At 38.5% G+C, this 24189-nt stretch overlaps 1 long non-coding RNA gene across 1 annotated transcript in view; it reads left to right on the top strand.

The window, feature by feature from the left end:
- Positions 1 to 4716: 4716 nt before the first annotated feature.
- The window catches only part of LOC308056501, a 106579-nt gene continuing 87106 nt past the window's right edge, over positions 4717 to 24189 (top strand). Inside the window, exon 1 of the long non-coding RNA XR_013924859.1 lies at positions 4717 to 23396. This is a non-coding gene — a long non-coding RNA (uncharacterized lncRNA). The remainder of the gene's footprint in view (positions 23397 to 24189) is intronic.

The following is a 24189-nucleotide window of genomic DNA, read 5'->3' on the forward strand; positions in this document are numbered from 1 at the left end:
GAGGAACCATTTGGTTTCTCAGTGGGAAAATTAGGGGTGATGTTCCATATAATACCAATAAACTTGATTTAATATTGAGGTTAAGACTGGAGTTTAGTAGACTGTCTAAATTTTCTGTAAAAATACCAGTTTAAACCAGAGCCCAAATGGAAGCATAACACAACAGTTGGCAGTATTTTCATGGTTGAAACAGAGACTGTTATTGCCTGTTACAACTATGCATTGTGTAGTCATGCTTCACCTTTACCATAGTAGATGTGTTTGTCACTGTGTCAATTAAGTTGTCTAAACAAAGGTGTCTATCTTCACCTGCAATACTTTATGTCCTGCTTTTTAGCCTCCAGCTGTCTCTCCAGAAGGGCACAAGTTTTCTTTCAAATCTGTGTTGTAGGTTATATCTGCCAGTTGACAGTAGTTGTGGTCACAGGGTTAGAGCTGGCTTTGTGTTTAGGGCTCAGTAAAACAGACCACATGGAACAATAGTGAGAGTGCTGTTGACCTTGTACCAATTGTATTAAGAATGCTAGTTATTAAGGCTCTAAATGAGACCATAAGTTGGGCTTCTGTTGGGTTTTGCTGCACTTTGACTAATCTATTGTTAAGATTTCATGAGTTTGAAGATAATGGATTCTAAGAGTCCCACTAATAATCAAATCCCAAAGTGGGCTTAGAATGGCAATGATTCATTTTCAAGTTTAGCTGTTGTACAGCCCAGAAGTGTATTCAGGATAAGAATAGAGTCTGCGTTAGGGTTTGGATAAAACTATCACATTGAATTACTGTAATTTTGGAACTTGCTGCCATAGAAACTTGATAAATCTTGATGGTTTATTTCCCTGTGGATATTTCTGGTCATGTGCTGGTAACACTGTCTGTTCAGAGGTATAAGACATAGAGGTTTACATTGGCAAAGAATGAACAGAGAGCTTTTGTTTTTCACTGCAGATATGCCTCCTCTTACCATTCCTTTTCCTGCTGGTAGCTGAATCACACAAACCTAAGAACAGAGAAGGAGAAGAAAGAGGTAAGCTTCTTTCATAAAGGTGACAGTAAGGGACTGTCTAGAGAGAATCTGGATGCCTAAGTTTAACTTAAAGATATGGAGAGTGTTCTTCAGTAGCTTTAAGCCTAGTGCTGGGAATAAGATTATGTTTGGTCCAGATCTTATGAGTAAGTAGGTTTATTACTAGATCTAACGAAGGCTATAGAGCTCAATCAAGTCTGGTGTCACGTAGGGAAGATTAGTACAAAGGCAGAGACAAAAAATGTGTATTGGATATAGCCATGGCAATGATTCTGGTGGGTTTTTTTTCGGTTTTTTTTTTTTTTTTTTGTTTTTTTTTTTTTTTTTTTTTTTTTGTTTTTTTGTTGTTTTTTTTTTTTTTTTTTTTTTTTCTTTTTACATGGAGCAGGTCTGGGATACCCAGTCAACCAATGTTAAAGCTGTTAAGAAGCTTAGGATTCAGGTTAGCAGAAGACAATGAACTAGCAATACTGCCAATCAAGAAAGGACACATGGACTCCTTAGAGTTGAACCTGACCGGTTTATGTTGTTATAATCAGGACCTGTCATATACCATTAGAGCTCTTGTTGAGACTGAGGTTAAGGAATGAGTTTAGTCTAGCAGTAGTCAGTGAACTGTATTTATTGCCTTATCCAACTTCTCTTACTGAGTTAGGGTTAGAGCTGTATTCATGACTGGTCTCCTGGATAAAGTCAGGTGCTGCCTAGCATCATTGAGTTTAGATTGATGGCAGAGTTGCTTTGAATAAAATTCAGTGCACTATGCTGGCTAACAGGTCTAGGCAGAAGGAACAGAGATGATGCAAGGGTCAGAAGTCAGAACTTGAGGAACAAAGGCAGGTTTATTGCTGTGTACTCAAATGTCAGTCAAACTAGATAGGATTGCTGCTTTTACATGGTGTATGATTAAGATTTTTTCTGGGTCGGTGAATATCACTGGACTAGACAGGGCTGATGGACTGGGTTTGGGAGGTGGCAGGCTTACTGGAAAACATCATTTTTGAATGCACATTCATTGCAGTGTGGCATGCCTAGGTTCAACTTCCATGAGTTTATGTACTAATCTTATGGAAGCAAAGGGAAATATGTTGCTGTCATGTCCAGTGCATGCTGCTGCTGTAGCATTTTTTCAGTGAAAAGCTGTAGTGAGTATGAGAAGGAAAGGAACAGGCTTGCATCACTGCTCATCAACACAGGAACTTATCTTCATATTGGTGACCCAGAAATTAGTCGCTGTATGCAAGACAGGAACATCTGTTGGTGTTTTCCTGATTGATGGCTGATTCTGCTGATCACCTTCAGTGAGGGAAGTGCTAGAAAAAACAATTAACTTTGTAATCCCTACCAGATTTCCTGATCATCCCCTTTCAGTGCAATATACATAATAACTTTCCAGCCTCTGTCAGAGGAGAAGTTTTACATACTGTTCTTAATAATATGACAAGACATTCCCATCAGTGGCAAAGGTTTAGAGTACATCAAGGAGCTGATAAAAAGCACCCAGCTGCTCTGGTAGGAAGAACTGGAGTGCAGAAGGAGGAAGCATGGTTGCCCAAAATGCTCTTCAGGAACATTCTAAAGGCACACTTAATTAAAACTGTTTGTGTTGAACTTCTAACTGCAGATCTTCAGTAAAAGAGCATCAGGATGAAGCAATGCTAGAACCTTTTCAACACAAGTTGTGTATTTGGCAGGAAAAGTTGGTGTAGTGAAAGCCAACACAGCAGCAACAAATCAACATATCGTCTAAGTGGCACTGTGAATTATACTGTAAAGAAACTCTGTCTGTTCATGCACTCTTCTGTGCACCCTCCTAAGCCATACCCCTAGTACCACATTACTATTCTCAGGTGTGATAATCCACAGTGATGATCAACAGGATATTCTTCAAAGCCTCAGAATGTATGTTGCATTCCCTTGTCATATCCAAAAGGATGGGGGATGCTTATCGGAGTAGCAAGAGATCACTAGACATACTGCAGATTTCAATAAAATGTTTTGTTTGTGTAAACCAAAAGAAGTGCTGATGTGAAAGATACACCATATTTTAATTTGATAGATACTGGTTAAAGATTTGTCCCTCAAATAAAGAAAAAAAAATCAGAAAAAGTTTTTGAGAAAGAAAAAATAATCTCTGTAAGACATTATGGAAACTTATGTAAGACTGACTCCAAAAGGGTTAGTTATAGTTAAGGTCATCTGTTTTATAAGCCAAATTAATAAAGAACACCTTCCAATACTTTGAGGGGATAGTAACTTCAGACTTATTCAATATGATTGGAAGCAAAACCAGCTGTGAAATACTATTTCTCTAAAAAAATCCATCAATTTTTCAGAAGTAATTCAAAACTGCTGTCATGAAATCAGAAAGGGATGCAGGAAAACAAATTAGCTAAATACCAACAGAACCAGAAAATATTAATATGAATGCCTTGTAGGTGGAATAGGTGTTTATCTTCAGTAGTTTTGGTGTCGTCCTTTTATTCAGCACAATCCCCAAGGTAGCAAACTAGTAAATATGTACATTCTACTAGGTAGAAACCTAGCCAGATGGCTTTCTCCTACTGCTGCAGAGAATTAAACTCTGTAGTTACAGATTTTCAATGCTCATAAGTAAAACAAAAAGACAAAAAAACCTTTGGAGACCTGATTATGAATAGTGGTGAAGTGTGCATATATTTTTTTAAGTTTATTTGAAAGAAGGAGATACATGATCCTGGAACATTTCAGTGAACATGAAATCACAAATTCTCAGGAGAAATAAAAACAAAACAGCACCTTCAGCTTCTAGGACTTTGCTTGGATCTTTGGTAGTATAGCACACTTTTCTGGAAATGACAAATTCACTCCATGTTACAGATAGTCTCTTTTTTCTTTCATACGCTAAGCAAGGGCTTCCTGATTTCACTGATGCAGAAAAAAATAGGTTGCACTAAGAGTAACATACTTTGTGTGATTGTACTAGTGGCAAAGCAAAAGCATTCTGCTGAATCTTGGAGATAATGGCATTATTTTTTTTTTTGGATTGCAGAGATATGCCTGAAAAGAAAAGAATAACAGCTAATATATTCATATAATTTGCTCTTCCACATTTGATGGACTCCAGAGGATGAGACCACATTGCTTTCTTTGGCTAATAAATTCTTACAATCTATTGTAGTTAATAATAAATTAAATAAAAAATAAATTAAAAATTAAAATTTGTAAGAAAATAAAAGATGTAAAAAGAATAATTGAAATAGTTAAAAATAACTTCAGAAACTTCCATCTTCTTGGTGGAACAGTTGTCTTTAACAGTTTTTTCATAAAATAATTTAAAAGATAAGGTTCTAGTCCATTCTCCAGCTCAAGGGAGTTCAGTGAGATGTTTTTCATTCCTTCAAGATTTTCAACCAGTGAATCTAGAAGACGTCTACAATCACCAGTTGCAGTGTCTTCCAGTGCTGCATTATATTTACTGTAAGAAAAATTGGTCTCCCTAGAGTTAGTCTTGATTTTTAGTACTCGGATAATAAAAATAGTAGCCCTTTTCTGTTCTTTCTTCACCTTGTTCTTTAGACTTTCATCATGGGTGAAAGTTATATATACATACACACATATAAAATGTATATGTGTGTGTGTGTGTAAATATATGGGTATAAATTTATCTATCTATTCATATGTAGTTTCACATGGGTTTTTTTGGTTTTGTTTTTGGTTTTGTTTTTTTTTTTTTTTTCAAAGCAGAGGGCCTAAAACTGATCACAGAATTCTAACCAGGGCCCTGCAATGGATTGGGATTTTTTGACATTTGTTGTGACTTTATTATGCACGGCTTATGCACCCTAGGATGCTGTTAGGAAGAAAATATCATTTTAATGTTACATGTAAAGATACCACAAAATTTCTTCCAGTTGGCAATAAAAAATGTGAAGTTCTATTGCAGTCCTCTGTAATAACCACAGCTGTTTTGGCAACAGTGGTACCTGAAACAGCATTGAGGTTTAAGAAAGAACCACTTAAAGAATGAAACTTCAACTAATGAGAAAACTCAGATGTGCAGTCCTGAGGAATCGAATTCTATTATAAGCATAGAAAGAACTTGTCACGGGCAAGCTTCCACACATTATTCCTGGAAAATACCTACATCATTAAGCCCTGTGTGCATCAGTGCCAAATGTTCTTTGACTGGTACTCACTAAGAGAGTCATGATCTGTAATTCATTTCATCAAGCAGCCTCTACCTCAAGATAAAAGCTGTGTGTGTCTGCACACGTGCATGTGCATGTGCATTGCGTGTTAGACTGCCTGTGCTTGATTTAGGCACATTCAGATATTACAGGAGTGGAAGTTCATTCTGAGTTTGAAAAAAATTAAGAGCTTGGGTTTTACTTTAGCAAAGGTGGAGAGCAAGACAAAAGGCAAATGTTATACAACATTTATTTTCATTAGAGTAAGAGCAGAGAAAGTAGAAATAGATTAAAAGCTGCTTACAGAGATTGATGAGACGTTGTTCTAACAGTAAGAACGCCCTACATGCACTAAGCATGTAGTAATCATCTGGGGTTTAGGAGGCAATGGAAATGTTTTTTTTTGTCAAAAAAGAGGAAATTTTCCAGAATGTTTGGATTTCAGCTAGCGAAAGCAATAGCTCAAACTGGCTGCTGTAACTTTAGGAAGCCTGGTCAAATGACCAATAGACATACAAAGATGACCTGTGTAATTGCTTTCCCTGTAACTTACAAGGTCAGTGTTATGGAGTTCACTGTGTGTGCAGGATAACCACGTTGTCTTCAGGGCATGCTGGATGGGTGGCACGGGAGGGACAGTCTTCCTTTGCACAGTCTCAGTGAGCCCAGTGCATCCAGGATGTGTCAGATGCGCTATACTGTGGAGGATGCACATGCCCATGCACTGCGTGTTTGTACAGGCTGGTGCAGCACATCCAGGAGCATCACATGCACTGGACGTGCTCTGCACAGCACTTTTGCCCTTGTTTTCATCTGGCATTTCTTCAGTCAAAATTTCAGATGCCTTTGCAGAACAGGCTTATCTGTGAGAAAGAGAGGAGGGAAAACAGCCTCAGGAGGTTCTCCAGGATGTCTTATGAAAGACAGAGTTAATTGCTAAGGGGATTTGGGCAGCAGAGAAATGATGGGTTCACTAATAAGGCCCTGGCCTGAGTCCTGACATCACCATCCTAAGACAAGCAAAACGTGTTCTTAGAAACACATGCATAACAGTCTTGGGGAAGAAGAAAAGCTTTATTAGTTTAGAAGCATAAAATTTAAAAATCTGAACATTTTTGAACCCAAATAATATTTTCAGGTTTCCTGATCTTCTATGTTAGATTAATATCCACTGCGTTTCAACACTGCCTGATTCATGTTGAACTTTGGATTGATATCCTAGCTTAAAACCTTTAGAGGTAATTGTAAGTGGGTTTACATATCTAACCCTTTAAGGAAGGCTTTAATAAAAAAAATTGTAACATGCTAGTATTTATGTTAAAGCTATTAAGTACACATCTTTCTGATGCAAGACAGAAGGTGATCATAGTCTCCACATATCAAATGTTTACATCACTCTTTCCTATTGTGATATCTAAGTTTCTGATTATAGCATTTTGCTAAGTATTATATATTTCACAAAATACAGGATATAATTTCTGTGAGGTTGTTAAGGCTTACCCCTAACAAAGATTTTCTTTTAACTCACACTGTAAAACCATTCAACTTATGTACACTCAGTTATATTTTAACTATATTTACACTCCTCCAGTTAACTCATATAGTGCAATGAAAGAATATGAACTGAATGTCTAAATGTTTTCTTACGGAGCTGACAATGTAGCTGGATCCTGCTAGTAACTGTAAAAATATAAGGTGCATATACAATACACATTAATGTGGATGTTGACATAGAATTTGGCTGAAAGAGTGATGTAGAATGATTTAAAATCTAACTAAAATAACATGAAGAATGGAAATTATCTAAATACCGTTATCTTAGGCACGTAGTAACATGATTATAATGTATTAGCTGATGGTGACTCTTCAGTAGGCTTTATTTTATTGAAAGCAATTTCAAACCCTCCTTTCAATTCTCCATATTTTTATTTTTTTTTACTAATGGGGCCCTAGTGTATACTTAAGGTGACATAAATTTACCCACAAGGATGAAAACCATTTTTCCTCAGTAATTATATATGGTTTTGTACAAATGACTGGAAAATTCCGTCTTCATATTCTGAACCTCCAGCCTAAACAAAGGGATATTTTTCTTTGTGACAGCCTGGTTCAGGTTAACCTGGGCTATTTTACATGGGAGCAGACTATGAGCATTCAGAATATATGTTACAGTGATTCAAATGAAGGAAGGTAAGATCCAGCTAAAGGATAAAATCAATTTGAATTGTTATAGCTTTTTCTGAAGGGATCGTATTATGCTCAAAGTTCTGAGTTTTATTTTTGTAGTTCCTTTCTTCTTGAAAATCCCACAAACTTTTACAAGTGTAAAGGACTATGTACTATGTGTAGTGTAGCATGGTGATCTCTTCAGCATTCTATGAAATACAGCAGCTGTCTCATTGTGCAGTATTTCTTGAAAAGTATTTTTCCAAGGGGCTGTTAGTAGTGCAAGCCCTAACATACATGTGTCCTATAAAAGGCAGGAATACTGCTTGAGCCCCATATATTGACATCTTAGTTATTAATGAAGCATTTACATATACATAAGTACATATAGTCATAGGGGTATGACCAGCATCACATCTGCATGAGCAGGCAGAAGCTTTTCAGATGTTTTCAGCATCAATAACAAGATGCACAAGAAACAAGATACCTGAATTCTGTGTGAACCTCAAATTGAGAAAACTTTACCTTACAAAACTCACTTTCCTGATAAAGCTTATAGATTATGCTAAGCAAGTGACACTTCTACTCCTGCTGTTGGACCAGTGACATTGTAGAAAGGGATGAAAGAGAGCAGAATTGGAGGGGTGTTAAACTTGTGATACAACCCAAGTCATGAGCCCTGGCATGGCTTTTACATCCCTGTGTAAACCCTGATGGCAGGGCTGCAGAATACTTCCTGGAGTGCACCCTGAAATGCTTGTTTTATGTATCCGTCAGTCAGAACAGGTGCACAGTCCAGCAGTCAAGAGTGAACGTCAGGTTGTTTTTATCTTTTCTGTTTGAACAGACACCCAATCTGTCCCTGGGAACCAGAGACTCACTGAGCCAAACTCCCTCTAGGTATTTGCATGACTGAGGAGGCTTTAGGAAAGAGGAGAGGCTGAGCTGCCCAAAGCCAAGCTCTGCATTTCCTTATCTGACTCCAGTGGCAGGCTCCCGACTTGAACCCAACAATGGCATGCAGAAGCTCAGCTCTGCCTCTGGAAAGCCGCTCTGTGGGGAGGAAGGATGGAGCTGGTGTGGTCTGGCTGCAGATTTGGCTTCATGACAGCGCCTTGTTTAAACAACATGTGTGTCTGAAGGTCAGACAGAGTCTGTGGGAGCCAGGATTTGCACCTGGCCTTCAGGGTAAGCCTGCTCCCTGCAGCCAAGTGAGGAGGTGGAGATTTAATGATGGAAGCTGTTTTCTGTTTGTGTGTAACAGTGACGGGGTGAAATGCCTTTCTGGGAACCAACACTTCATCTTCCCTTTGCAAAATGTAGAGCTATTATTTAATACCAGCACTTTTCAGATAGGTCTCAGGTTTGTATTTAGTGTTATGCAAGCGAGGGAATATTATTTGATAACCTCTGGAGATTGAACAAGAAGAACCTGAGCCACATGTTCTCAAGTTAATTTAGTCTTGGTTAGAGTAAATAGGATTTATCACATCAGAAAGCAGTGAAGGTGGGAGGCTGAGATGAATCAAAATATTCCACAGGCAAACACTGTGAAATAGCAGCTTGAAAAAAGAACAAAATCATAGAACCGTAGAATCACAGAAGGCCCTGAGCTGGAAGGGACCCATGAGAATCATCAAGTCCAATTCCTGACTCTGCACAGGGCAACCTAAAAGGTAAACCATATATCTAAAAGAATTGCCCAAATGTTTCTTGAACACTGACAGGCTTGGGGCCATGACCACGTCCCTGGTGAGCTTCTTCCAGTGCCTGACCACTTGTTCAATGAACTTTTTGCAAATATCTGATCTAAACTTTCCTTGGCAACACTTCAAGCTGTTTCGTCATGCCCTATCACCAGACAGCAGAGAGGAGATCAGCACCTCCCTCTCTGCTTATCCTCATGAGGAAGTTGAGTCAGCAATGAAGTAACTCCTCAGCCTCTTCTTCTCTAAATTGTACAAACGTACTATCCTCAGCTGCTCCTCATAAGTCATGCCCTCTAGTCCCGTCACCATCTTTTTTGTCCTCCTTTGGACACATTCTCCTATTTCTATATCTTTCTCATATTGTGGAGTCCAAGACTACACAGCACTCGAGGTGGGGCCTTACCACTGCTGAGTATAATGGGACAATCACTTCTCTTGACCAGTTAGCTAACTGTACTTAATTCACACCAGGGTATGGCTGGGCTTTGTAGCTGCCAGGGCCTACTGTTGACTCATATTGAGCTTGTCATCAACCAAAACCTCCAGATCCCTTTCTGTAGGGCTGTACTCTGGCCTCGCATCTCTCAGTCTATATGACATCAAGGATTACCTCACTGCAGGTGCAGAATCCAGCATTTATCTTTGTTAAAAGCCATACAGCTGATGATTGCCCAGTGCCCTAATCTTTCAAGATCTCTCTGTAAGATGTCACTGCCCTCAAGGCAACCAATGGGTCTTCCTAATCTATTATCATCAACAACCTTACTTATTGTGCACTCAGCTGCTGTGTCCAGGTCATTGACGAAAACATTGAAGATGACTGACCATAAAATTGAGCCCTGGGGAACACGCTAGTCCCTAGTGGCTAGCCAGATGTTACCCCATGTACTACAACTGTTTCAACCCAACCTTTTAGCTGATCAAGATCTGTGTTCAAGTCAAATATAACTTAAAACATGTCCAGGTCACTCAGGATGTACTGTCAAATATCTCTGAGGAGATTCTACAGTCTTTTTGGACACCTCTTGCAGGTCATGTGTAATTACCTTATGTACCTTGAGATATCTTACACTATTAAGGAAGATAATGAAAGATGGATATGGCATCTCGGATGTGTTTGTTTCCCCCCTTTTTTTTTTTTGATATATTTATAGAGTTTCTCACCTGTAGATACTCAAAATCTTCTCGAAACTTTCTTATGGAACTTAGATATGCTATGTAAAATTTTATCCCAATAAATAATTCGACTCTTAATGTTGCTTTAGAATAATCCATACTTTTTTTTTTTTTAAATATACCTCTTCATTTTTACCTTTATTCATTCTTCATTCAGATAATCATCTCTTGCATACATTTTATACTGTGTAGTATATTAAATACTATAGACTATACAATAGACTTTTATATTATGCTAGTGCACAAATATGCAATGTCCTATGTATATTGCTGTTTTCTTTAGCCCATTTACTGCATCATTAATTGGTTTTACGAAACTGTTTTTACATTTTTACTGAGCTTAAAATAATGTCCTTTAAAGCCATGTTCCCCAAACTGTCATGGCTGTTCAGAAATGTCAAGGGAGGAAGACTGGAAAGGGAAAGAAGAAGTCTTGTTTCTTTTGGTTTATTTTCATTTGCTTTGTGTGGATGTCCTGGTTTCAGCTCGGATGAAGTTAACTTTCTTCTTAGTAGCTAGTAGAGTGCTGGAGTTTGGCTCTGATGTGAGAACAATGTTGATAACGCATGAATGGTTTTGGTTGTTGCTGGGTGATGTTTATACTATGTTTAAACGCATAGTTTATACTACTATGAAAAGTCGACTTTTCAGTTTCTCGGGCCCTGCCAGCGAAAGGGTTGGAGGGGCACAAGAGACTGGGAGGGGACACAGCCAGGACAGCTGACCTAAACTAGCCAAATGGACATTCCATACCATGGGACGTCATGCTGAGTATATAAACTGGGGGAAGAAGAAGCGGGGTGGGTGTGGGTGGTGTGTGTGTGTGTGTGGCATTTGGCATTATGGCGTTTGTCTTCCCAAGTAACCGTTATGTGTGATGGAGCCCGGCTTTCCTGGGGATGGCTGAGCACCCGCCTGCCCATGGGAAGTGGTGAATGAATTCCTTGCTTTGCTTTGCTTGCGTGCGCGGATTTTGCTTTACCTATTAAATTGCTCTTGTCTTAACCCTCAAGTTTTACATTCCTTTCCGATTCTCCTCCCCATCCCTCTGGGGGTGATGGGGGGAGTGAGCAAGCAGCTGTGTGCTGCTTGGTTGCCAGCTGGGGTTAAACCACGACAGTGGGCCTTTGACTTCTCTGCACTTTGCTTTTGACCATAACAGATACATTCCTACCCCAACTGCACGATGAATGCACATCAAAATTTTATTCAAGTGAGGTTTTAAATGCACTGTGGGACCTTGTGTGGGCTTGTTACACCAGACTGTTTTTCCCTACACATGGGTTTGTCTGAATTACTTTTCTCACCCCAGACAAGTCTTTGCATCTCAAACCCAGTATGTCTTTTATTGGCACAAAGGTGTTACTCTAATTCATTGTCATAAAAGACTTGCTGACAGATGACTCCTGATGGAGTACAAATTGAAGATCACTGAGAAATCCCATGGTGCTGCAGCCAGGTTGTCTAATCTGAGAGGTAATGGATTATCTTTCCACAGTACTGAGCAGCAACACGGTTACCAGTGAACTGGTATGGAACTTCTATTCTGATTATTTTGATTACATGTTTGTTTTGAAAATTTGAAAATGTGTAGGTGTACCTTATGACATAGATCCAATTTTCTTTTACTGACGTTACACTTTAAAATGATGATGTGTCTCATATATGAAGAAAATGCAGCATGGGACCTCTTGCTCAAGCTACTTTTCAGGGAAGTTTTCCCTTAGTCTCCTATACAAGCCTAAGGTTAATAACAACAATCTCTTTTCCCAGCAAGATTTGTTACTAATGCACTGTTAAAATTAAAAGCATATTCAAACAACTTTTTACACAATTTTCTGACTGTTCAGCATACTCATTCTTCTCAGGTAAAATTGTGTTACTCAGCCCAGCATCCACCTAACATTTTTTTTTTCCTTTGGTCTTTCTTCATGTAAGACATCTAAAAGAGAAAAAAAAAAAAAACCTCAAGATTTTCTAATAGAACAAACTATTTTTTAGGCTGGTTAAATCTAGCACTGTAGAAAAGTCTAGATGATAGGTTCTATGAACTCTGAAAAATATTCAGACACTTTGATGACATGAAAAGAAGTAAATAATTAGGAAGAGATCTTTTCTAATGAGTAGCTATGAACCCAGTAAGTCCTAAACTAAAAAAAAAAAAAAAAAAAAAGAGACTCCTTGTCATATTTTTAAGCATTGACAAAGATTTGCAGTTTTTACATATCTTTTCATACCTGGTTAATTTTCAGAAACAGAATTGAATACCTGTTTCTCAAAATCGTGTCATCTGGGTGATATTAAATATTTCTACAGGAAGCAGATGCAAATTAGAAGTTTGAAACAGCATGTTTCTCCTAATAATTTGAAATGTACAATGTACAGTACCTTTCTTCACACACTTGTTGAGGTATATGCAATCATGAGCAAAGATCTGGTATCTGTGAAAAACTTCTGTAAGAAGTACTACATGTGCCTAATTAAATTACATGGAAGAAGTGAATGTTTAAGAACCTCTGTCCTGAGTAACTAAGATGACTTAAACAGTCCTAAAGCCTAGGTCTCAAATGTATTTTCAGTTATTCCCACATTTGATCTACTAATGCTACTAGCTCTCAGCTAATTTCAATGATATTATAAAGTCATTTGTGTAGGTATTTTTTAGGGGATATATCATTAATGAAATTCTCAACACAACCATCAAACCACTGGAGACAGTAAAAAGATTAAACCAAAGAGTGTGCTCAGTAGAGAACGCAGTAGGGTTGTGAACTCAGAGAAACCCTCAGGGAAAGGGGAAGGGACTCTGTTTACTCAGTTACAGTAGGCCCAACTCCAAGGAAGCAGGAGAAGAAACTAAACTGTAACTGCCACAATGGATTGAAAAGTCCCTTTTTGCAACTGTTAAGAACAGTTCGTTGTAGGTTTAAAGATCTCTTAGGTTGCTAATAAATAAAAAAGCAAACAGCTGCACAAATCTTCTTAGACCTTATTCTCTTCAGTTTCTATAGGATTATTTTACCAATTTATGTCTGTAGCTCAATTAACTTTTGGAGAGGAGAAATTGAAAGACCAGGTGAGTGTTGGAATTTCAGCTCAGTTTGATGAAGGGTTACTTTGTAGAGAAATTAATACATTAGTGAAAACAGAAAGAGGTTCTTCAAACACTACTGAAATCTGAGAGATAATCATAAAATCTCCCCACTAAAACAAATTTTGTTGTTGTTCTATATAATAATACTACTATAAGTAGCAGTGAAAAACAATTCATAATATACTTTGTTATAAGTCTCGTTCTGCTGGGAACAATGCTGTCTCAGGCTGTTGCTGTTGCTTCCTCAGCTCCAGCGTACAGCAAAGAAACTAAAGGACAAGACAGATGTCATGGTGTTTAAATGGCACGTGTGGTTCCTGGGGAATTCTATCAAAACTGCACATGTGAACAGCACAGAGAGACAGGCAGTTAGCTTATGCATCTTAGTCAAGGGGTGTTTGTGAAAATTTGGGTATGTGCTTTCCACCATGCTTCCTGGTTTCAATTGGGAGCTGGATTCACTCCATGTGCTTGCCACAGAGAGAAAACTTTGCATTTGAGAGTGCCTCAACAAGTCATATCTGAGCCTGTTTCTGAGTCTGAGAGTATTCCTGCTTGTGGCCTCTTGTTAATGTAGTGCAACTTAATAAAGGCATTTTTGAAAGAGAATGTTGGCTCATGTTTAGAGATATGTATATTATTTTGAATCCGAGGATCTAAATAAAATGAATCGGGTAATTTCTGTTTTATGTCCTTAATTAAATTGTACCTTTCAAATATTTCTTAGATAAAGAAATATTGTCCAAAACTGCTGTAAAATACATATTAAAAATAAAAAGGGAAAGCATGTTGGAAACAGAGTTCTTTCCATGACCCAAATTCCAAGTTAACTCACTACCCGGGCCAATACCACTGAAATTAATGGGGTTGAAAAGGGTGTAAGTTAACTCAGACTTGGCCTTGTGTGTTTCCAGATTTGTCCCTTGTGACTTATTGTAGAAGGAAATGATTTGATTTTTTAAAAAAACAAATTCTGACAGTTAGAGGTGGAAGTTAATGCCTCTTTTTCTGCCAAAATTCATATAATTTGGGGTGGAAAATAAAATTCATAGGCTATGATGAAACTAAGTGCTCACTGGATGATATACTGAAATGGAATTGTATTCTCCAGATTGCTGTACAGTTAGCATAATGATATATAACTGCACATTTTTTCCCTGTTATGTATTTCCCTGCTCTTAGGCTGTTACATAAACACTGAGTTTATTGTCTTACAGTGTGAAAATCCATGTACTCTGATGGTCTTACAACTGTTGGCCATCCGGAGGAGAGGGACTTGTATAATTGCTGCAAGGTCTCATTGACTATACTGTGAATATGCAAATCTCCATACTCAAGCTGTTGAGTGTGGCTCTTGACCTAGATGTGTGAAGTGAACTAAATATCTGGAGGTCTCTTTGAAGTCAATGGAAACTACTTCCAAGCTCAGCACCTTTAAAAACCATGCCATCTGGCCTGGCTGTTTCTTACACTTAATGTGTAAGTGACCGAAGTGTTTGCCAGTAACAAACATGTGGCTTCTGCTTCTCTTATTTTTTGCTGAAAATAGAAAAAAAAACCTGGACAAACATTAAAGACGTGGGGTGACAAGAAGCTGTTCAGGTACAGCTATGAAATAATGGAAAAGTCATCCATTTTTAAATGTGTGCAACAAGAGAAGACTAATATTTCCCATAATGTTATTCACTCAGTCTTTCCATTCATTCCTATATATATTGGCAATGCTCGTGTTCCCAGGACAACAAGCATGCACAAGTGTAGACACTTATTCTTTTTAATCTCTCTTTCGACAGGAAGGAGGCTATCTGACTATTTGTGGAAACTCATCTTGGTGCCTCAGTTTGGGGGAGGAGCATGGAGGAAGAGAGGACTGAGAAGCAAGGGAAGAAAGCACTGAGGGCAGAAATTAGAATAGAAGGACAGATAATAGCACTCAAAATCAAAGTTTTTAAACCCTTTTATTCCCTTTGAGCAATCTGACAAACACCTTTGTGTGTTTGCACATTGATCTTTCTTACCTCAAAATTTATATATATTTACTTAAGTACTTCAGTATAATGAGAAAAACCTGAGGGAAACAGTTTTTTAATCCATTGATCACCATATCTTTATCTGAACAAACACTTTCTCTAGCTTTTAGTCTTCAAATATATCAGGCCTATTGTCTATTACTCTTTTATAAACAAGAAGCTATCTTGAGTTATGATTTTAAAGAAGTATTAAAAACTGAAGCTGGTCAATAATGATTCAACTCTTCCAAATTTTTGCAGCAGATGTTAATTTAATTATAAATCGCTATGGAATTACAGTTATGTATGTGTTTATCAATGTAAGATATGAATAATGTGTGTTTGAAGATACTATACTGCTCTTTCAAAGCTCATAGCGTATTTTTTGTGCTTAAGAAGGGTGTTTTGATACATCACATATATGTTAATAGCCTTTTCTCAATTAATCAAACCCTTGTGAGTGTCTGTGTTCATGTTTAGGAACAACATACCATTAAAAAAGTCAGATTGTTAGGAGAGTAGATTTGGTATGACTGACTTGTATAGTGTGTAGCAAGATGGTGACTCAGCTCTTGCTGGGAAGCTGGAGAGTTCAAAAGAGGTTATTGGAAAAATAATGAACTCCTCTGATTCTTTGTTCTTCCCAGAATTTCTAGGGAAGTCACCATCACTTTTGAATGGGCAAGTGAACAGAAACTGTAACTATAAAGAGAATCTTTTCAGCATGTTAGCTATTCTTGTCCTCTCTGAGAATTAACACCAGAATAGTTTTAAACTTTTAAAAGTAGACTGTGCAGATGTCTGCATAAGCAGATGTATCACACGGCCTAGAAGGGATTTGTGTCCTTCCAGAGAAGCAGCTAGGATCCACATAACATGCACTGGGACATAAAAAGTGGCACTAGATCCAATGTCATCTCTCCTTTGCACCAAAACTGAGAAACAGATTCAAAATAAACATTTTTCAGGGATAGGAAAGAGATGGATTTTCTCGCTTGTTTTCAAAAATAACATAGAGATGAAAAGAATGATCTGAAATGTAATTTTTTTTTTAGCTTTCAGTAGAGCAGTTCCTGGGATTCCACAAAGTATCTGTAGACAAACGTGAAAATTGAAACCAAATCCATTCAGTGTAAACTGTGTACTCCAGTGTTTTCAATCTTGTGAGCCAACTGACCTTAAAGAGGTATATCTAACTCTGATTTCTGAGTGCTTAACTCAGGAAATAGAACCTGGCCATGCATTTGATGCCTATGTGGGAGGGTGTGCAAGCATGCCTGTGTATATGTGCAGACATTATTAAGGTAAAACCTTCCAGTGCTCACTGGCCAAACAGGTTGATCAGTTGTTTCTGTTGCTTGGCTTCTAACCTGTCCATTAGAAAGAAATTAGAAGACAATACTTAATTTTTTAATTATAATTCATTGCAGTTTATTAATGTACTGTAAATGATGAGAAAGGTTATTCCCATCTTATTCAGAGGGACAATTTCTGTTTATTTGCTCCTTTATAAAATTCCCAAAAGGAAATATGTTGGTGGGGTTTTTTTCTTCTGTGCTAAGAGAAGTGGCAATAGTGCTGTCCTTGAAAAAAATGAGATAGTGCATGTTCTTTCTTGTTAGGTGTGAAACCTCACTGACTAATGTACAACAGTAAGTCTACTGAAATGCTTTCCAAACCATTGAGCTGTTTAATTTAAACAAGAAAGGTACATTCATAGGGTAGTGCATACTGAACTATGAGCATATGCATTCCACGTATATCTATGCTGCATGTTTTGTGGGAACATGAGAGTTCCAGGGTGGGACTGAAATTGCAGATTATATTACCTGTTTGGTGAATGTTTATTTTTACATGGCTTTAAGCATGTCCAGTGATTTCTCCAGTTTCCCAAGCAAAATATCTGAGTACTAACGGTGTTCATAAAACATTCTGCCTTATCACAGCTGATAAACATGATGCCCTATGTAATTGCTAATTGTTACCATTATCTAGCTACAGTTTTAATGGCTGAATCTAGCCTTCTGATGAGCTTTGTTATTAATCTTTGATCTACTTTAAAAAGGTTGATCAGTCATAAACTTAAAAACTCAGGTGATTGCTGACAATGTTTTTATAACACCCTGAAATGAAATAGACTATTTTTTAATAACAGCCTCTTAGACTTGTGTTAGTGCAACTGTTAAGCACATTGAATTTCAATATAACTTCAGTTTGATCTGATAATCTGAACAAGGTGCTGGTTGTAATGAATTTCTGATTGGTGCTTGGCTCACATTCCCAGAATATCCAATGAGCATTCTAGCAGAAGTATAATTTTAAACCCTCTTTGAACTTCTGTGATATCCAAGTTTATATTCTGTTCTTTCTGAAAATACATATGGTAGTTGATTCTGCTTCTCCTTCATACCTTGCAATTATCTTGAAACCTTTACCAATTATACTCAATCAGATGCTGTATTGACTGCAGAAGAGATTTCAAGATCTGGCTCACAGCTATTTCTCATTATTATAATCAAAAGAGTATGTTTTGTGATGAGCTCTGTGCTTGCAAATGGAGTTTGGGAAAAAGAACTTCTCATCTGTAGACAAAATTCAGTCTCAAGACTTCCAGTCTTAAAAATTGTGTTCACAAGTTGCCTCTGAATAAATTTTGATTCTTCAAATTTTAAGATGTTCGTTTTAAGTGACACTTGAGCATTTAATTTTAGTTATGTGTTACTTCTGTGAAGATCTCAGTGAAATTACCCAAGTTACCCACAGCTGATCTGAACACGGAACCAAACTTCTACAAGAAGCATTAAATATCCACACCCACAGCTAGGACTATTTATTTGCCACTGATTGCATTTTTCTTTCTTTTATTCTAGCACAATACAATATTTTAAAAGCAGCACAGACAGTGACAGAGGAATTTCATTATTAGCATTTAACTCTGGCTGCATGACTCTTCAGATTTTGCCTTCTGATAGTTATGCCAGCAAAGCTTCGATCTTGCTCTCAGAAGACATGCAGAAGGTACTGTTATGTCAAAGAATCAAGTATGGGAGAGAATCTTGAGGAGATCATGTGTTTCACCTACTTAATCTTGCTGAATAAACCTAGATCAATGTCATTCCTAACAGACATTTGTCGAGCCTGTTTTTAAAGATTCCTGGAGCCAGAGACTTGACAACCTCCCAGGACAACTTATTCTAATAATTCACTGTTCTTGCAAATATAGGAACCTTCCATGCTTTATTTAGAGCTACACAAACGTACTTAATGTATTATTTTTTTGCATGCTTTCTGTAGCTCTTCTATGTCTATCTGCTTTATTCTGCAGTTGTCATGTAGATCTTAGCACCATTCAAGCAGAGTGCCAGCAGAGGCTTGTCTGAGTACACTGAAGGCAATTCTTTACATAACAACATATGTTCTTGCAAAAGCATCCCAGGATAATATATGCTTTTGCTGAAGCATCTTGGCCTGGCTTACCGGTATGCAACTTCTGATCCACTGCTGTTTTTAAATCATTTTCTCCATACTATCTAATTACTTATTGCAGATCCTGCCTAAGTCTGTGCCAGGTAGTTAACTTAATGAATCATTAAGACTATGCAATTCATTAAGTTACTCTGAATGAATTCATTATGAATAGCTTCATGAATTTGATTCTGGTTTTCCAGATTAGTTCTCAAATTGTTCAGGATTGCTTTATGTTTAAATTCTGTTCTCCAGCATATCTGTACTGTTATCTGTGAATTTGTATTGGCTTTCTGTGGCAAGGTTTGGTGGTGAGAGGGCGACAGGGGTGGTTTCTGTAAGAAGCTGCTAGAAGCTTGCCCTGTGACCAACAGAGCCAGTGCCAGACAACTCCAAGATGAATCTGCTGCTGGCCAAGGCTGAGACCATCAGTGACAGTGGTAGTGTCTCTGGGATAACATATTCAAGAAAGGGAAAAATCTGCTCTACAACAACAGCTGGAAGCAGGGCATGAGAATATGTCACAACAAACTCTTCAGACACCAAGGTCGGTGAATAAGGATGGGGTGCATCAGGTACCATAAAGACCATGGTGAGGCAGGCTGTACACCTGCGGCCCATGGAGGACCGCATGCTGGAGCAGGTGGATGCACCCAAAGGAGACTGTGACTCTCTGGGCAGCCCACACTGGAGCAGGTTCTTGGCAGGACCTGCAACCCTGTGGAAGGAGAAGCCCACACTGGAGCAGGTTTGCTGGTAGGACTTGTGACCCTGCAGGGACTGTACTACATGGGAAAAGACCCACACTGGAGAAGTTTTTGAAGTCCATGGGAAGGACTCATATTGGAGAAGTTCATGGAGGACTTTCTCCCATGGGTAGGACCCCACACTAGAGCAGAAGAAGAGTGTGACCAGAGACACAAGGTGTGATGAACTGACCACAATTCTATTCCTTGCCCCTGTGCACTGCTTGTTGGGAAGGAAGTGGAGAAACTCAAGACTGAAGCTGAGCCTATGAAGACAGGAGGGGTGGGGGGAAGGTGTTTTAAAATTTGGGTTTATTTCTCATTATCCTACTCTGATTTGATTTGCAATAAATTAAACTAATTTCACCAAGTTGAGTCTGTTTTGCCCATGATGGTAACTGGTGAATGATCTGTCCTTATCCTGACCCACAAGCCTGTCATTGCATTTTTCTCTCCCTGTCCAGATGAGGAGGAGAGTGATAGAGTGGCTCGGTCGGCACCTGATGTCCACCCAGGCTCAACCCAGCACAGAATTAAATAATCATATCTTTACTATTACACCACTCATGCCATTCATAAAATACTGAATAGCTCCACAGCCAGGACAGGTAACCCATACAGTGTATCTTTTGACATTTTTGTGATTTTCCAGGCACGTTATCAAACATATGACAATATATATAAACAGGCCAAGCGTTCTGAAGGTGTATAAAAAAATGCCAAGGAAGATACAGCTACAAAAATCTTACTGAAGTCAAGACATTTCTTACCAACAGACCTGCTACACTTTAAGAAACTTCAGCAGTTTTGGAAAGCCCATGGTTCTGGTGAATCTGTATATGCCACTGATCATCTGTTGTTATCTTTCTCAAGCATTTACAATTTTTTTCTTAATATCCCCCCATATTTTTCTGTGTTCTGAACTTGGAATGATTAATCTGTAGTTTCATAATTTCTGTTTACCCTTTTATTGAAAGATAGGAACCATATTTTTTTTTCTTCAGACTTCAGACTTTTCAGTCTTTACACATTCTCAACATAATCTTTAATGGCTTTAGTGAGTGTCCCCCAGTTCACTAAACACAGTATGGTAAAATTCATGCATATTTCCTCATTATCTCAATTTTTTACTCAATAAATTCTTCCAGCTGTAGTTCATATGTCACAGAAGCAGCATATATGTGCATATGCTTATCTTGGATTTCACAGGGCTACCTTGTGAAATTTGTATAGTATAAAATAAGGTAGTGATTCTGCAGTTAGAAAAGCTTCAATACAGATTCTTTTCAATGGAATATTGACTGACAATAATATTGTGTCCCTTTCTTCCTGCTTCATTCTTCAAAGTACGAATGTATGTATAAAAGCTACATAAAACTTCAAAAAGCATACATTAAAAGATTAATTCAACAATATCTTAATCTGTGCAGTGATTTTCTGTTGTTTAGGTCATTATAAAACATTCATTTTACAAGAATATAGTAGATGCTTGTCATCAAGGTGACTACTAAAAATGTATCAAAAAAGTGGCATGTGATGTATTCACAGCTGGAGCAGAGTAAGATAACTTGGATATTAAAAACTCATGGAAGATAAATCAAGTGTTCACTGCCTAAAAATACATTCTACATGTACAAGTAGACAGCACGTGTCCAGGTGTAAAATCCATGTAAGAAATTTCAGAACCATACCAAATTGTGTATTCATCATGTACCTTGGACTTCTTAACCTGTCCTCTGCTGACTAATTCAGCTCTCATAGGATTTGTTTTGACATTCTAAGCTCCTAAGTATCCTCAAACAGCTGTAACTCTTTAAATAAAATTCCTGAAATAATGTTTTCTTTTCTGCATCAAAATTACACTGGACTGCACTAAGGTTGGACAAAACAGTCATGGTCTAGAAACGGTTCTGAGTTCCAATACTTGTGATTCCTCATGGCTATTGCAAAAGTTTTATGTATTTGGAAAGCTAAGTATCACAACTCTTCAAAAAATGTCAGTTCCATGAATAAATATGAACACCTAAAATACTACATTATGTTTTCAAATACAATCTTCACTTCGTTAGTCTGTTTTTTTCATAAGAACAAAATATATATCAAGTTGGGAAATAAAAACCCAAAAATTATTCAAAATGTATAGTTGTGATAGAAAGAAATCATGTCAGATTTCTTAGGTCTAGATTCTTTTCTCTGTTGTCCTTAGTTAATAAATAACAAATCTATTTACTTTTAATAATAACTTTGAGGTTCTTGAACTACATGTACATTGAATTTATTGTCAGGTGATACCTTTCCTGGGTTTGGAAGACCAAGATCTGGAATAGTTTTGAGAAATCATGCTCTGTTTTGATATGTCAAAAAAGTCTTTACTGCTAAACTGGTTACACTTGAGGGAAACAGATATGGTAGAATTCTCTTTCAGCCTCTATATGGATAGGTATATTTTCTAACAGTATTTTTTCTGCACTACATATGAAGAATGACAGTGTATTCAATTTAACTATTAGTGATCAGTTTTAAGCTAATAAAAGTAACTGGTTTGTGTATTTCAGTTCTGTGCCAAAATGAAAAGAAATGAAACAAAAACTATCACAGTTCTTCACAATAGGAATCAAGAATGGCAACAACAAAAACCAGCCTGACCTCAGTGCCAGGGAAAGTTATGGAGCAGGTCATCCTGAGCGAGATCACACAGCACATGCAGGGCAACCAAGGCACTGGGTCCAGCCAGCATAGGTCTATGGAAAGCAGGTCCTGTTTGATGAACCTGGTCTCCTATGACAAGATGACCTGCCTAGTGGATGTGGGAAAGGCTGTGGATGTTGTCTACCTGGACCTTAGCTAAGCCTTTGACACCATCTCCCACAGCATCCTCCTGGGGAAACTGGATGCTCATGCCTTGGTGTACTCTATGCTGGGTAAAAAGCTGACTGGATGGCTGAGCCCGAAGAGTGGTGGTGAAAGGAGTTACATTTAGCTGGTGGCTGGTCACAAGCGGTGTTCCCAAGGGCTCAGTGCTGGGGCCAGCCCTGTTTAATATCTTTATTGACAATCTGGACAAAAGGATTGAGTGTGCCCTCAGTAAGTTTGCAGATGACCAAGTTGGGTGGCAGTGTTGATCTGTTTGATGTTAGGAAGGCTGCTCAGAGAGATCTAGATGGGCTGTATTGATGAGCTGAGGCCAGCTGGATGAGGTTCAACAGGGCTCAGTGCCGGGTCCTGCACCTGGTCACACCAGCCCCACACAGCGCTACAGGCTGGGGCAGAGCGGCTGGAAAGGGCCTGGTGGGAAAGGGCCTGGGGGTGCTGGTTGGCAGCCGGCTGGGCATGAGCCAGCAGGGTGCCCAGGTGGCCAAGGAGGCCAGCAGCACCCTGGCTGGTGTCAGAAGCAGTGTGGCCAGCAGGGCAAGGGAAGGGACTGTCCCCCTGCACTGGGCACTGGTGAGGCTGCACCTCGAACCCTGTGTTCAGGTTTGGGCCCCTCACTGCAGAAGGGACGTAGAGGGGCTGCAGCGTGTCCAGGGAAGGGCAAGGGGCTGGGGAAGGGTCTGGAGCACAAGGCTTGTGAGGAGCAGCTGAGGGAACTGGGGTTGTTTAGCCTGGAGACAAAATTCAGGGTGGGGGGTGGGGGTGAGGCACTTTATGGCTTTCTACAGTTACCTGAAAGGAGGCTGTAGTCAGGTGGGGGCAGGTCTCTTCTCCAAGGTAATAAGTGATAGGTTGAGAAGAAATGGCCTCAAGTTGCACCACGGCAGGTTTATACTGGAAATTAGGAAAAACTTCCTCACTGAAAGTGTGATCGAGCAGGGAGGTGGTGGAATCACCATCCCTAGAGGTGTTTAAAAGACATTTAGATGTGGTGCTTAGGGACATGGTTCAGTGGTAGACTTGGCAGTCCTGGGTTAATCATTAGATTTGATCTTAAAGGTCTGTTCCAACTTGAATGATTCTATCCTATAAAATATCCCTACTGCAAGTCAATATAGCAGAACCATGGCAAGCCTCTCTCTTAACTGAAAAGGCAGTACAACCTTTGCTGCGTGTTTGTATGGTAAAAGGAGAGGAAAAACATTAGTCAGCTAGAATACATAAGTTAGGAGATATGCTGTATTTACAGTTGCTGCTTCTCTGAGAAAATACTTGACTCAAATGTCAAGGGAATCACAATATTTTGGTGAAAGAAATAAAGGTCTCATTGACATTGGAGTTGAATTATAACCTTTAGATTGTAAATAAGGCTCATTTGTGGTTAACACTGCAAGGAACTGGTATGGTTCTGAACAACCTGTGCATAAAGTCCACTGTGCGCTGGAAAACTTACTTTTTTAATTCCCTGATGTGTTAAACTAATTTCTCCCACGTTTAAGAATGTTGCATAAGAAGACAAGAAGAGTCTAGTCCAGCCATGCTGTCATTTATATTAGTATTACCTGACCTATGTGGTCATATCTATAGACTAAACAATGCCTAACATCATGTTAAGCAATAGGAAACTCAATGTTGTATGGAGTTCCCAGCCCAGAGAGCATGAATTTAAACTTTATAAACACCATGCACATTTACATGGCTAAGTAATAAATATTAACTTTTCCTTGGTATCTCAATATCTTTTCCTCGGTATCTCAATA

This window comes from Falco punctatus (assembly GCF_963210335.1).
Source record: "Falco punctatus genome assembly, chromosome: Z".
In the NCBI taxonomy this organism is placed as follows: Eukaryota; Metazoa; Chordata; class Aves; order Falconiformes; family Falconidae; genus Falco; species Falco punctatus.